Below are 14574 nucleotides of genomic sequence, written 5' to 3' on the forward strand. Positions count from 1 at the left end.
TCCCCCCCCCCCCAAAAAGAATGAGAGAATAAGAGGATCATTACTTTAGGGAGCATCTCCAGTGGAAAGGATCAGTTGGTGATGTGAAAGGTCTTATTAACCTGGGATCCTGGCGAGCCGCTGCCAGTCTGAGTAGACAGTACTGACTTAGATGGACCAATGGCCTGACTCAGTATAAGGCAGCTTCAGGTGTGTTTAATACGGCAGCATGACTGAAAAGGGGTCTTGGGTAGCAAGCGTTGGGGAAAATCCCTTCTCTGGCTGATAATCCTGGAGAGACAGTGCTAGTCAGATGAGCTAAATGAACCAATAAGACAGGTTCATGTGTCCCACCTATATATTTTGTGGGTGGCTACATGTGTGGTGAGTCTATGGAAGGTTCACACTTCCGTGATGTATTACCTACTTTGAATGCAGAAGGTCGCAGTCTCTGGCATCTCCGCAGAGCCTAAACCAGAGACCTGGGAGAGCTGCTGCCTATTAGTAGAGGCAGCTCTGGGTCAATTGGACCAACAGTTTGACTCCATACTAGGCGTGTTCATATGATGCTGGACAAGGAGGGGAACAAATTTAAAATAATATTTTTGGGGTTTTTTTTCCTCTCAGGGCAAAGAGACATCACCAATTATAGGGAACCTATTGACTCTGGCTGTGTCCTGCGAGGAGTAATAAGTCCTGACGTTTCTCCTTAAAGTGTGGTTTGGAATGGACTTCAGATGCAGCAATCTCTAAATACAAGGTACCAGCCTGGTTTTCTTATGGTTATTGTTTATGGTCTGGACATCTTGCATGAGCTCTGTTTTGGGGTCCAAGCGTATCCCTTTCTCACCTTAATCCACAAGTCGAGTCATTGCTTGTGTGTAATCATATCGGCTCAATATTGTTACCCAATGCAAATAAGTAAATTGTCTTGAATGCAAAAAAAAAAGTGTATACTTTGTGCATGAGTATCACCTTGTATGCAGTCTGGTATCCTGCAAGCTTGAATTTTTTTTTTAAAGGAGGAAAATTTGCATTTCTCTGAAATTTTGAGCTGCAACCACACCTGCGCTTACCAAGGACCAAACTAAATATGGTGTTAAACACTGAAAACACTGAAAACAGTAACCACCCATCTAGGCTCTCGTGCCCTTCTATAAACAGAATAACACACATGTCCTATCCAGCTTTGTAAACCCCCCCCCCCATATCACATCTTTGCTGGCGCAGACAAATACAGAAAAACACACACACAGCATAGAGATGTGCAGGGGATGATTACAGCAGCAGCCGTGCACTTTCAGTTTGGCCCCAACTTAAACCAAGTTAACTATCATGACTCTGGAGACTGTAGTTTTGTGATGATACAGAGAATAGTCTCCTTTTGATCCTTAGGTTCCTTACCAAACTACAGTATCTAGAGTTCTTTGGGGAGAGGACACAGAAGCCGGCATAATTAATTTGTAATTAATTAATTAATGTTTAGTTGTGTAGGAGCCCTGTGGCGCAGAGTGGTGAGCTGCAGTACTGCAGTCAAAAGCTCTGCTCACGACCTGAGTTCAATCCCAATGGAAGTTGGTTTCAGGTAGCCGGTTCAAGGTTGACTCAGCCTTTCATCTTTCCGAGGTCGGCAAAATGAGTACCCTGCTTGCTGGGGGTAAAGGGAAGATGACTGGAGAAGGCACTGGCAAACCACCCTGTAAACAAAGTCTGCCTAGTAAACGTCGGGATGTGACGTCACCCCATGTGTCAGGAATGACCCGGTGCTTGCCCAGGGGACCTTTACCTTTTTTATAGTTGTGTACCTGTAGCTCTGTGGCTGAGGGTTTGTTCCATAGGCTTCACTTTTAAACCTTCTCAAGCTGGCATCAAAGTTCCATTTGGGTTGCACTTGAATTAAGGGTTTTAGCCTCAGATCCCCTGTCAATCAAGCAGCTCCATTCACTTTTCAGGTGAGAGTGGATGTGGTTTGTTGCTTCCTGCTAATCCATGTGTGAAAGAAACCCATCGTGACATCTTTGGTACCACGGCGGTTCTTTCTTGCTCAAGGTTGCCGTCGGTCATGTGGCCAACAAGAAGGAAGCGCTTCCTCTTTACATAATGTGTAATTAACTTGTGGAATTCACTTGCACAAGATGCGTGATGTCCTTTGTCTAAGATGACATTTAGGGCACATTCACAGAATATATGTGTAGGAGCAGTTACTAATAATGATGGTCAATGGATCCTCCATGTACAGAGGCACTGTATCTCTGACTGAAAACCAGATGCTGGGAACAAACCAGAACCTTGAACACTTACCGAGAAGGTTCCTTCTGCTCTGGGGTACATGGGCATCTTGAAAATCACCCGAGCTTTTCAAGATGCTTTTCAAGGGATTATCTTGTGGCTACCCACAAGCATTTGCTTGACTGCTGTTAGAAGCAATGCTGGATTACATAGGCCCTTACTCTGATCTAGCAAGAGAATTCTTATTGCTGTCTTAACATATATTGCTACCTTTTAATACATACACAGCTGACTTATGGTTTTCAAGGCAAGAGACATTCAGAGGTGGCTTGCGATTGCCTGGCTTTGCGTAGTAATCCTGGACTTCCTGGGTGGTCTCCCATCCAACTACTAACCAGGGCTGACCCTGCTTAACTTCTGAGATCTGATGAAATCAGGCTAGCCTGGGCCATCCAGGTCGGGCATCGTTATCACTGCTGGTTTGTCATGAGAGGGAAGTTTGCTGTCAATAAAGAAGCACCGTGTTGAATGTGCCCCTTCTTGTCTTCCAACCTCTTGCCTGAACAAAGTGGAGAATTCTTCACCCAAGCAGTTCAGGGAAATGTAGGGCGAAAACGCATGGGAGGTTTTGCCTTGGATTTGCCGCTCTCTAGATGCACATTTCCCCCATCTAAATTCTCAAAACTCTGCATGGGGGCTTATTGTTGAGTTTTGAGAATTTGGATGGGGAAAATGTCCATTTAGAAAGCGTCAAATCCAAGGCAAAACCTCCCATGCGTTTTCACCCGTAGTCTTCCATGGTGGCTGTGGAAAGCCAAAGTGGGGGCTCTTCTGAGTTTCTGCTGGGCCCTCTTGCCGGGTCTGTGCGATGTCCAGCTATGCTGTGGATCATCCTGGTGTGTAAATTGGCCCTTTCACCCAAGCTACATCCCATGCCAGAGGCTCCAGGCTGTTCTCTGAGGGCACAAGAATTTCCATCATTTGGGCACTGAGGGTGAAAGCTTCATGGAGTCTTGCAGCCCCAGTTGTCCAGCGGATTATTGGATAAGGATTTGTTTGGTAAATTGTAGCAAAGCACATCAGGGAAGCAGCCACTTCAAAGCATGTGTAAAAACTCTCTATAAATATCTTGCCTGAGTCATCTTTGAGCTGATTCTAACGCTCAGCTGGCATGTGGCGGAGTCCCCCTTGCAGGATCCTACCACCTTGGACAGCAGATGAGTGGAACTGCTTGGTGAAAGCACTGAGTGGCCGGTGAACGAAGGTGGGAGAGAACGCAAACATCCCCAGACGCTTTGTTCTTCGCAGATTGCATGCAAATTCTGGGATTTTGTTTGTAGCAACTGAACCTCCCAGTTGTAAGTGGGGAGCCTGAATGTGGCAATATGCATACCTCCCTGATCATTGTCTCTCTTGACAGTGCATGTTCTTCAACCTGGGGAGGGAGATTGGCTTTACCAACTCTTCCAGGGAACATTTGGGTCCCGGCAGATGAGAAGCGGAGAAAATCGAATAGGCAACTGGGGGGATAGCTTGCATATCAGCTGATTAATTTGCCTTTTATGCCAATAAAGGTATTGAATTTGAATTTGATTAATTTGCCACTGCTTATCCTGCAGCACTACTCAAGTGATTGAGAAGAATTTTGTATATGGTATGAGAGTTCAGAGAGGAAGTGACTATTCTGGGATCCATAACCATTCATTGTACTCTTGCCTAGTGGCTGTGAGTACCTGGGCTGTGAGCTGGGAATTCTTTTGGTCCAGGTCTCGCTTCAGCTGCACACTTACCCTCTGGACTTAGCCAAGCCACTGTTCCCCGAATGGCAGCCCTTCCGACTGCAGAATTGGGGTAATAATACTGATGAACCTTAACCTTTCCTTTTATCCCTTAGAAGCTCCTTGATCAATTGATCTTGAGCAGCATATATCTAGTGTTGGAGGGATATAAGGACTGAAACAAATCTTGCCACTGACAATGTAGCCTTGGGGTCCCTGTCGCTTAGTAAAAAAGGCATTATGTCAGTCACAGAGGCATTGGATTTGTATATTAAAAGGGGAGAAATATAGTGCAATCGAAGTTCCTCGTAAAAGCGGCATTCCAAAAGGGCATGGGCTAATGTGTCAATAGAGCCAGAAGAGCAAGAGCAGATCCTGTCTGAGTATGGTATATTCAGAATTCTGCCCTGCATTACCATAGAAGGGTTAGCATTCAATCTAGCCAAGCAAAAAGCTCTACAGAGACGAGGAGTTGTCAGATAATATGTATAGGCAGGCAGACCACGTGGAGGGGGTAATCCGAAGAACTGGGATGAACAGACGCGACGAGCACGAAAAGTAGTGCTGTTATAATCGAGCTCTTTAATGCGCTCTTTAATTTTGGCAAAAGCTTCAGTTTTCCCAAGATCTGATAACATATCCTGTGAGAAGCCCAGCAACGCCAGTTTCTCATCTAAGATTTTTTGCCATGAGGATTTGAAAGAGTCATGCTTCAGAGAAGCTAGGAACCCCTCAGTGCTAAAGCACAGTTTAAGGTGGAGTTTAAAGGCGGCCAACCACGCCCTAGCTTCAAGTGACATTTCGCCAAACTCGGAAAGAAGAGTAACGTCAGCAACACATCGAGGGGCATTTAGGAGTTTTCATAAGAACTGAAGCAGTGGACGATCTATAGATTCATTGATGACTGTAATCCAGATGGCAACACCAAAGAGGATAATTGGGGTAATTTTCAGGTTAAAAACCTGAATAGCCCTTGGAATATATTTGCCACCTTTGGTGTGAAAAAAATTGACAATAGCACCAACCCCAGGTTTAATTTTGTTGGACACTGCTTTTTGATGGGCATTCCAATTTAGGTTATGGGAAAACAGAATGCCAAGGTAAACAAACTCCTTGACTTGGTCAACCTCAAAGCCATCCATTACCCAGCGAGAAAGAGGCATTTTTCTCCTCTTAGTGAAGATCATGATCTTAGATTTATGATGGTTTATTTTAAGACCTTCCCTAGAGCAGTACTCAGAAAAAGTTTGCAAAGATCTTTTCAAACCAATTCTTGTGCGGGACAGGAGAACTGCATCGTCAGCATAGAGTAGAATCGGGGTGGAATGGCTTTTAAGCTTTGGGGGGTGGCAAGACTCTGAGAAATTGGTTGCCATATCATTCAGGTATAAATTAAACAAAAGAGGAGCAAGGAGGCAACCTTGTCTAACTCCCTTGGCCAGTTCAAAAGGCTCGGTTAGTTCTCCTTGGTTGCCACAGCGAACCTGAGCTGTGAGGTCAGTATGAAATTGCTGAATAAGCCATAGTAACCTCCTATCCATAGTAGAATGTGATAGTTTCAACCATAGCCTCTCCCTTGGGATGGTATCAAAAGCTCCCTTAAGATCCATAAAACCCGCCATAAAGGGTGCCATTTCGGGGGGAGGAATATTTCTCGGCTAGATGGGAGAGCACTGAACAGTGGTCCATGGCAGACCAACCCCTTCTGAAGCCAATCTGTTCCCAGCCAAGGATGTCATTACTTAACAGGGCTGTTGTAAGGATCTGCTCTAGTTAGACCTCACCTAGAGTACTGTGTTCAGTTTGGGGCACCACAATTTAAGAAAGATGTAGACAAGCTGGAACGTGTCCAGAGGAGGGCAACAAAGATGGTGAGGGGTCTAGAGACCAAGTCCTATGAGGAAAGGTTGAAGGAGCTGGGTATGTTTAGCCTGAAGAGGAGAAGACTGAGAGAGGATATGATAACCATCTTCAAGTACGAGTTGTTTTCTGTTGCCCCAGAAGGTCGGACCAGAACCAACGGGTTGAAATTAAATCAAAAGAGTTTCCATGTAGACATTAGGAAGAATTTTCTAACAGTTAGAGCGGTTCCTCAGTGGAACAGGCTTCCTCGGGAGGTGGTGAGCGCTCCTTCCATGGAGGTTTTTAAGAAGAGGTTAGATGGCCATCTGTGAGCAATGCTGATTCTGTGACCTTAGGCAGATGATGAGAGGGAGGGCATCTTGGCCATCTTCTGGTCACTGGGGGTGTGGGGCGGGGAGGTAGTTGTGAATTTCCTGCATTGTGCAGGGGGTTGGACTTGATGACCCTGGTAGTCCCTTCCAACTCTATGATTCTAAGAAGGACTTTGAATGCTTGAAATGCCCTCTCCAGGCACTAAGTGTTTTAATTTGCTGTTGAAGGTAGGTTGGGTTTGCCTGCTAGTTCTCTTGCACCTGCAGTGTGCTGACCATGACCGCTAGATAGCCCAGAAAAGGGCTGCCTTGTTGCCTATCAAGTGAGGGGCTGTGGCTCAGTGACAGAGCATCTGCTTGGGACGCAGAAGGTCCCAGGTTCAATCCCCGGCATCTCTAGTTAAAAGGATCCGGTGGTAGGCTAGGTGAGAGACCTGAGATCCTGGAGAGGCACTGCCTGTCTGAGTAGACCAGACTGACCTTGATGGACCAACGGTCTGATTCAGTAGAAGACAGCTTCATGTGTGAAGTGCTTTTGCTTCCACAGTCACTTGAGCTTCAAAGTTTTGGTTTTTTTAATGAGTCTGCAAAGGAGAAAGGAGGATGAAGATGCCACAGAGCACAGGGTTGTCGCATCCATCTGCTCAGGCCCCAGCCTTCCACCGATCCATATTGTTAACATATTGCCTGCCATATGGATCAACTCAGCTCTCCAGGAACGCTTGGGAGACCTGACCTCTAGTGTGACAAGATGTGAGCATGAAGGACGGGGCTGACAGCAGCCCTTGGGTCTTGGAGTGTGAAACTGCAGTCCAGCCATTTCTTTGTTCCTTGCTGTTAGCTCTCTCTCTCTCTCTCTCTCTCTCTCTCTCTCTCTCTCTCTCTCTCTCTCTCTCTCTCTCTCTCTCTCTCTCTCTCTCTCTCTCTCTCTCTCTCTCTCTCCCCCCCCTCACTCCCCATGCCCCAGCGTTTCTATTTTTTTAAAAATTTCCTCTCTCCTGTTTTTCCACATCCCTAGTCTGCGTTGGATCAGTGACCTTCACTCATAACCAGACTGGACAGTTCTAAACTCCCTCCCCCAGGCCTTCGATCAGATGTTTGGTTGACGGCTGCAGAGAGCTGAACAGAGGGAGGGGAAAGAGAGAAGGCAGTGTATTCATTAAGACCCTGCAATGTCTGGTCTCTGTGTCCCTGTCTCGAGATATCTTGAACCATGGATGAGGAGAGACTCTTTAATAGTACTTCACTGAGAACAGGACCCGTCTTAGGATCTTAGACTCACTGCTATGGTTAGGTTAAATTGAGGGGGGGGTGTGTGTTTCTTCTCAGAGTGTGTTTCTTCTCAATAATTAGCCAGCCCGCACAGACCTAGGATTAGTGTGCAAAATGACCAGAGGGTTTGACTAAGGTAGGCTCACCAAGGCCTGTGTTGGGCCCTAAAATCCCCTGATTCTGTCCATAAGGACTAGAAGCTTGGTTTAGAAAAGCAAATCAAGGCTATGCTGTTGTTGTTTTTCTCCAGATTCTGTTACTGTCGTAATTTTTTTTTTTGCCATGTAACTTGTGTGTCAGTTCTACCCAGCTGTGTTCCGGGAACCTTATCTATAAATTCTGCCCTTCCCACAGACATTAATACCTACTTGACTGTGTATTGAATGTTTGCTTGAGTTATTGCAAAATAAAAAGGCAAGGATGAGCCTTAAATTGCAGTGATGCAATAGGTCTGGTATCAACTTTAGTTGCTGAAAGCAGAGTTGCTGAAAGCAAACTCAACTTTGCCACTGCTGCTCTTCTGAGAAGGAATGGGTTCTGTGATCAGGGCCCAAGTCACTTCCAGAGGGCACTTGGACTGGGGAGATCAACTAACAGTCTGTAATTCTAGACACGAGTGTGCCATTTTTAAATCCATGTGGGTGCTGCAGAATATAGACATGAGGATACACATGTAGCTGCCTTCTACTGAATCAGACCCTTGGTCCATCAAAGTCAGTATTGTCTACTCTGACCGGCAGCGGCTCTCCAGGGCCTCAAGCAGAGAGGTCTTTCACATCACCTACTTGCCTAGTCCCTTTAACTGGTGATGCCAGGGATTGAACCTGGGACCTTCTACATGCCAAGCAGATTCTCTACCACTGAGCCACAGCCCCTCCCCATATGGCAGCCTGAACCTGTGAGTGATAGAAAATTGGCAGCTGTACCTAAGCAGAATGCCTTCTTGGAATGGACATACCCCCTTTGTTCAGACTATTGAACATTGACTGTTGGTCCATTGAGACTAGGACAGTCCTACCCCGCAAAAGACCAGGACAGCTTTTTGAGATCTATGCACAGGTAATTTTTAGACCAGCGTTCAAAGTGAGAATTGGCTATAAAGACACAAATGCGTTCAGTGTTTCTGCCAATTAGGTTTAACTATTCAAAGGATCCATCTTTCGGACCTCTGAAAGCAAAATGTGCAAGACATATTACCAGACATAACACCCTATAAATGTGCAGTTCCGAGAACTCAGTTGATGATGAAATCATAAAAAGACTAACTTTGATGTGTCTGCTTATGTTTTTTTATGTATTTCTTTCTCTGCAGAATTCCAGCATGAGTTAATTTGGGGGTTGTGCTCAAGATGGCTGTATCCCAAAACTTCAGTTTTAGTAGATGTGGCCATAGAGAAAACCGGAATAAGTCAGTCCAGCTGTTCTGAGCTAGTAGGCTTGCTGGGTTAGCTGGAGGGCTTCTTATACCTTCTGGCTTAACATGACCTTAGTCTCCTGTTCTGTTCTCCAGAAATACAGAATGGCTACAAGGAGAGGCTGGATTTCCATTTTCTGGGGTGTAGCATATCAGTCTCTCTGATTATGTCAATGCTGGGATCTCTCACACGCTTGCATATGCAGCACATCATTTTTCTGGACCAAGTACAAGTTTGTAATGTGCCCCTCAAACAAGTAGAGACCCATCCCATGATACAATCTCATGAATCATAAAAGAAATGTCTGTTTTATTCCTGAAATAAAACAGTGTTATGGTAATGAACTTACATACTGGGCTGGACCCCAGACCTCTGTAAAGTATATTCGTTCTCCCATCTGCTCCTGCATGGGCCCTGTGTATGCACACATGCACGCGCGCACGCGTGCACCCACACACACACATACATTTAAGGCAGTGGTTTTCAAACTATGTTCCATGAAGTACTGGGTTTCTCCAGTGGGAAGACCAGAAATAGAGGACAGGTCCTTGGAAGTCAGCTTGCCTGGAGGCAATGTTGGGTGAATTTGAGGGAACTTCTTCTTCTCACATAGTCCAATGGTAAGGTCCTACAGCTCAGGATAGGACCCTGCAGGACATGAGTGTGCACCACAAAATGTTTCCCAGAATCCCCCACCATGCAAGTGTTCCATGGTTGATGTGCAGGGTTGGTAACGAATTCTTTCTTTATGAGCTTTCTGGAAACAAAACTAGGTTGTCTTCCCTATCCTTGCTTCACTCTGTTACTTCTATCCGTTCCCCCACAAAAACTTGCCCCCCTCCTTCTCTGGAAATGTTGGGGGATTCTTGCTTTCCAGCTCCAGAAAAGGACCCTGGGGTGTTCTCTCGTTGAGGATGATGGTGTCTGAGAAGGGGTCTCACCGGCTTGCCCCGTGCTTTGGGGAAGGGGTTATGAGGGTCTTGGTGGCGAAATGCCTCTTCAAATTAATCAGTGTCTTCTCCTCCAGAAATGCTAATGGGGAAAAGCAATTAAAGTGTCCCCCCTTTTCACTCCCCCTTTTCTAAGTAATCTGTGTTAAGAGCTGGTAATGAAGGTTTAGTGCCATTGTAACGCAATATTTCAGCTTCGCCAGTTTGAATCAGAAGCAATCCAAAACTGGGAGCGTGTGTGGGAGGGGGAGATCTGATCCCCAGAAGCAGCCTCCACCAGCCTGGAGCTGATCTTCCTGCAGACAAGTTGCAGTGGTATCTCTGTGTAACGGCAGAACTTCCTGCCTCCACTTCTGTAGAGACTTGCAGATGACCTGTGTGTTAAGCCAGTTGTACCCTCTGACATTGCTGTATGTGTGAACATGGTGCTTGGGGCTCATTTGCCACCTTCTGTCTGACTGATGTCTTCCACACACATTAGCTACCCCATTCTAAACACTCAAGGTTCACAAAAATCATTTATAAATATTGCCAATAGAGCTGAAAAGGAGGTAGCGAAAACCTGGTGGGTTCATTGACGTGCCAACACTGAAGTCTTTTGACCCTGACAGGAAAGTGTTGGGACCTGTTCTTGCAATAACTGGGTGGAAGATGAAGAGGAAGAGGAAGAGTTTGTTTTTATATGCCGACTTTCTCTACCACTTAAGGGAGAATCAAACCGGCTTACAATCACCTTCCCTCCCCCTCCCCACAACAGACACCCTGTGAGGTAGGTGGGGCTGAGAGAGCTCCAAGAGAGCTGTAACTTGCCCAAGGTCACCCAGCTGGCTTCGTGTGTAGGAGTGGGGAAATAAATCCAGTTCACCAGATTAGCCTCCACCGCTCATGTGGAGGAGTGGGGAATCAAACCCGGTTCTCCAGATCAGAGTCCACCACTCCAAACCACCGCTCTTAACCACTACACCACTCTGGCTGGTGGTGGAAAGTGCCATCAAGTTCCAGCCAACTTACGGTGACCCTGTTGGGTTTTCAGGGTAACAGATGTTCAGAGGTGGTTTGCCATTGCCTGCCTCCGTGTAGCAACCCTGGATTTCCTTGGTGGTCTCCCATCCAAGTACTAACCGAAGCTGACTTAGCTTAGCTTCCAAGATCTGATGAGATCGGGCTAGCCAGGAGCTGTCCAGGTCAGGGCAAATGCATGGTAGCTATAGGAAACGCTTGCCACTGTGGGCCCCCCTCATCCATGGCAAGCTGGCTTTGAGCCCCTGTGCTTTTCATTAGGGCTAACAGCCTTTCCTTAGAAGATTTCACGTTTCAGTAGACCAGATCCAGCGCTGCAGTCCTAGCAGCCTTGCTGGGACAGTTGTGAAGATTAATAAAATTAATCAGAGAAGGCAAACACAAAATAAGAAACTTGTTCTGTTTTGCTAATATATGGTTATGTGTATCCATTGTGTAAATGGGTAATAAAATTAAATTAAAAATTAAGGAAGGAATTGCATGGGGAGTTAACTTAAAGGGGTGCTAGAAATCAGCCCTTCTTGAAACCTTAACAAGAACCCAGCCTCCCTGATGTGTTAAAGGGAGGAGGGGGCTTATTTGGTGGTGAAGAAAACACACTCTGCACATGCTCAGGGAGATGTGAAGCAAGTCCCAGGACTGAATCTTGCAGGTTCAGGAGGTTAACGCCTGGAAAAACACAATACATGTCATTTTGTTGAAAGGACAAAGAGAGAACAAGCATCTAGGATTCGGAAGCTAGCCTGGAGATGGGGAAACAAACAAACGTTTCACCTGTGCATCTTCAAACATGGATCTGGTCTTGTTTGCACTTGAGTTTATACTGTCACACAAACCCACGTGCTACATTTCTAGAGTAAATGACAGGAGAGGGGAGAGGCTAGCCCCCTGACCCCTGACTGAAGGCAAGTGTGAGAAATGCTTTCCTGCCTCTTTAAACAGCCACACGCCTGGCCTCATGCCGTCCTGTTTTATCTGAGGTCCCACCGCATGTTATTCCAGGGCCGATCCGCTTTAGCTAATTAATAATCTGACAGGAGACACCCGAGGGATTAGCTGCTGAGATGAGTCAGGCCAAACCCCCAGCAAATGAGTCCCGTGCTCCCTGGAGGCTTTGGGGGTGACATTGGGGAAGGGGGGGGAGAGGGTCGCGGCAGGGGTGGGGAAAGTCTGAAAGGGATTTACAGCTCATGGGAGGGAGAGGAACGGTATAAAAGAAGAAAACTAATAGGCCAGGGGGATTTGGGGGAGTCCAGGACAAGTGTGGGTGTGTATAGGCTGCACCAGATCTAAAGACGCCTTGTTTTGTATTTATTACTTACACATCACATTTGTTGCCTGTCATTCCACCAAGCAGCTCGGAATGTTGTTGTCATCCCATTTTATCCTCACAACATCCCTGTGAGGTAGATGACTGGCCCTCAGGCCCCCCCTGGGGAGCTGCATAGGAAAGCGGGTGTGAGCCGCAGTCTCCCACACCAAGCCCCTTGACTCCACATAGAACCTGGCTGTCCTTGAAGCAGCGTCTGTCGTGGGCTGGTCGGAGCCCCCCTTCTCCCCCGTCCCTTGCGCGGGAGTTTCCTCGAGGCATCTGGCTGGCCCCAGACATTCACTGGGTGGACTCCTGCTCTGACCAAGCAAGCTGGTGCTAAGGAGTGAGTGCATCAGAAGTCCTTTCTAACAACAGGATATGGCCTCCAGTCAAGGGCAGAACCCTGTTTCCATTTGGCCAGCCATGGAGGCAGTTGTGACTCCTATATACCCTGTAAAGCCAAGCCCTTTCCATGCCTTACTGGGGAGAGGCCATGGCTCAGTGATAGAGCATCTGCTTGGCATGCAGAAGGTCCCAGGTTCAATCCCTGGCATCTCCAGTTAAAGGGACTAGGCAAGGAGGTGATGTGAAAGACCCCTGCCTGAGACCCTGGGGGGCCGCTGCCGGTCTGAGTAGACAACACTGACTTTGATGGACCAAGGGTCTGATTCAGTATAAGGCAGCTTCACGTGTTCATGTGTATGTGTCCTTCGGGGCTTTGCTGCTGCCCTGGTCCCCATTGACTCATCTAGACCCCCACACGCAGTCTCTGGCAGCAGATGTTTCTGGAGGGTATCTGTTTCTTCCTAGGCCTCTAGCTGCATCCTTGTGTCTTCTTACACATACACACACACACAGGCGCGCGCACATGCACGGAGAAGCGGTTTGGCGTCCTTCCTGCAATCTTGCCAATTGCCCGTCCTGCCTCCTGACCAACATCATTAGCGCTGGGTATTTATATTTCATTAACGACATTAAGCCAAAACAGTATTAAAAGCCAACACTGGTGATAAATAGCATATTAATAAAGAAGGAAGCCTGCTGCAGCGTGAGCACGTGAGGGCTCGGGAACAGCCAGGGCAGCCGGATGCAGCCCCTCTAGGCTTGTCCCAGGAGAGATTGAAGGACGGGGCGGGCGCCCAATGTGAGAAGGCACCTGTGGGAATGGCTGCAAGAGGCATGCAGAGCCCAGACATTCATTTGAACAAGACTGCCTGGTCCCTGGGAATGGGGAGGAAGACGTGAAGGAAGACGAGAAGGGGAGAGGGGCTGTAGCTCAGGGGCAGTTTCATCAAAAGGTCTCATGCAGAGGGGAAGGGGGGCAGAACCTCAGAGGCAACAGTATAGCGAGGAGCGTGCAAGTGTGTTGAGGGCCCAGAGTCCATTGGGAATCTGGGTACGTGTGATAAGAAGATCCCATCAGTGGAAGGCAATCGGGTGCAAATAAGCAGGCAAGCGGTATTGCTCTGGTTTGAAAGTGGCAAGCTCCCGGGTAGATCCATCCTTAAGACCAGCAATCTTCCGTTGAGGCTGACCTGCCGCCTGTTTCGGGCACCTGCCGATCACCAGCGGCTGCTGGCTTTTCACCTCAGATGCTGCCTTAACTAGGGTTGCCAACCTCCAGGTACTAGCTTGAGATCTCCTGCTATTACAACTGATCTCCAGCCGATAGAGATCAGTTCACCTGGGGGAAATGGCCGCTTTGGCAACATTGGACTCTACGTCATTGAAGTCCCTCCCCAAACCCCGCCCTCCTCAGACTCCGCCACAAAAACCTCCCGCCGGTGGCGAAGAGGGGCCTGGCAACCCTAGTTATAACAAATTTAGGAATAAGAAATGTGCTTTTTTTTTTTTTTTTGCATTGGCATTCATTTGCCTGATTGGATGGGGGGGGGGCAGCAAGTGAGATGAAGGTGTGGGGGGGGGGTAGCCAGAGTTCTGCTCCCTTAAGCTGAACTTCAGACTCCTAAAGGGGAATAAAGTTATTGGCTTAAAAAAAAGAAAGAAAGAGGAAAGCCTGCAGAGTCCTTCCCCTGCCCCCCCCCCCCCAATACTGAAACACGTTCATTTATTGTGATTTGGCATTTTATATTAAGGAGCAAAGCAGCAGGAAAAAGGGCCCAGTGACCACCGACGGCCCGCTCTGGTTTTACATCCTGCTTTTCTGGCTGCTGGAGCACGGGGTGCTGCTCAGGCTGGGTCCAGTCCCGTTCTGTCTTTGGAGTGGCGTGTGAGGCTCCCATTTCTGCCTCTTTCACCCGCCTTCTCCAGCACCAAGGCTTTCGTGGCTCTTGCTCCTTGACTTGACACCACGCACGACAACTCCTTTTCGGAAAGGAATTTTAATCAGACTTGACTGAGGAGTGCTGAAAAACACCAGGAAGTAATTAGAAATCCAAATTTATGGCCTACTGAAATATTTTCCTGTCCGTTTCTCTTTGCGTA

At 47.4% G+C, this 14574-nt stretch overlaps 1 protein-coding gene across 1 annotated transcript in view; it reads left to right on the forward strand.

Moving 5' to 3' along the window:
- The first annotated feature begins 614 nt into the window (after positions 1-614).
- Positions 615-14574, forward strand: part of CASZ1 (castor zinc finger 1) — a 206000-nt gene continuing 192040 nt past the window's right edge. Inside the window, exon 1 of the mRNA XM_056865103.1 lies at positions 615-739. The gene's annotated coding sequence lies outside the window, so the exon portion shown is untranslated. The remainder of the gene's footprint in view (positions 740-14574) is intronic.

The sequence above is a fragment of the Euleptes europaea genome, chromosome 19, assembly GCF_029931775.1.
Source record: "Euleptes europaea isolate rEulEur1 chromosome 19, rEulEur1.hap1, whole genome shotgun sequence".
In the NCBI taxonomy this organism is placed as follows: domain Eukaryota; kingdom Metazoa; phylum Chordata; class Lepidosauria; order Squamata; family Sphaerodactylidae; genus Euleptes; species Euleptes europaea.